This window comes from Nematolebias whitei, chromosome 8, assembly GCF_014905685.2.
Source record: "Nematolebias whitei isolate Nwh7 chromosome 8, NemWhi1, whole genome shotgun sequence".
Taxonomy (NCBI): Eukaryota; Metazoa; Chordata; class Actinopteri; order Cyprinodontiformes; family Rivulidae; genus Nematolebias; species Nematolebias whitei.
The window spans coordinates 26,321,589-26,322,190 of NC_056505.1; the positions used below are offsets into that span (position 1 = coordinate 26,321,589).

Below are 602 nucleotides of genomic sequence, written 5' to 3' on the forward strand. Positions count from 1 at the left end.
TATATATGTGTGTGTGTGTGTGTGTGTGTGTGTGTGTGCGTGTGTGTCAGCACGGTGGCACAACTGGTAGAGCTGCTGCCTCTCAGCGAGCAGGTCCCTGGCTCAAATCTCGGTCCAGGGGCCTTTCTGGGTGGAGTTTGCATGTTCTCTCCATGCATGCGTGGGTTTCCTCCGGGTACTCTGGTTTCCTCCCACAGACCAAAAACATGCATGTTAGACTGATTGGTAACTCTAAATTGTCCCTAGGTGTGAGTGAGAGAGTGAATGGTCGTTTGTCTCATTTGTCTCTATGTGTCCCTGTGATAGACTTGCGACATGTCCAGGATGTCCCCCGCCCCTCGCACAGTGATTGCCGGACATGGGCACCAGCGACCCCCGTGACCCAAAAATGGAAGAAGCGAGTAAAAGATAATGGATGGATGGATATATACAGTATATGTATACTGTGTATGTATGTATGCATGTATGTATACATAGATAATCATGTCATAGTACTCCCTACTACCTTGTGCATGTGCATATTTGTCTTTTTCAAAATGTGTATTCTGCTTCTTTTCTATCTATCTATCTATCTATCTATCTATCTATCTATCTATCTATCT

At 45.3% G+C, this 602-nt stretch overlaps 2 protein-coding genes across 2 annotated transcripts in view; both read right to left on the minus strand.

The window, feature by feature from the left end:
- The window catches only part of acsl2 (acyl-CoA synthetase long chain family member 2), a 180,440-nt gene that overhangs the window by 36,314 nt on the left and 143,524 nt on the right, over positions 1 to 602 (minus strand). The gene's annotated exons all lie outside the window — the stretch shown is intronic.
- prkg1l (protein kinase cGMP-dependent 1, like) overlaps positions 1 to 602 on the minus strand; it is a 155,914-nt gene that overhangs the window by 694 nt on the left and 154,618 nt on the right. The gene's annotated exons all lie outside the window — the stretch shown is intronic.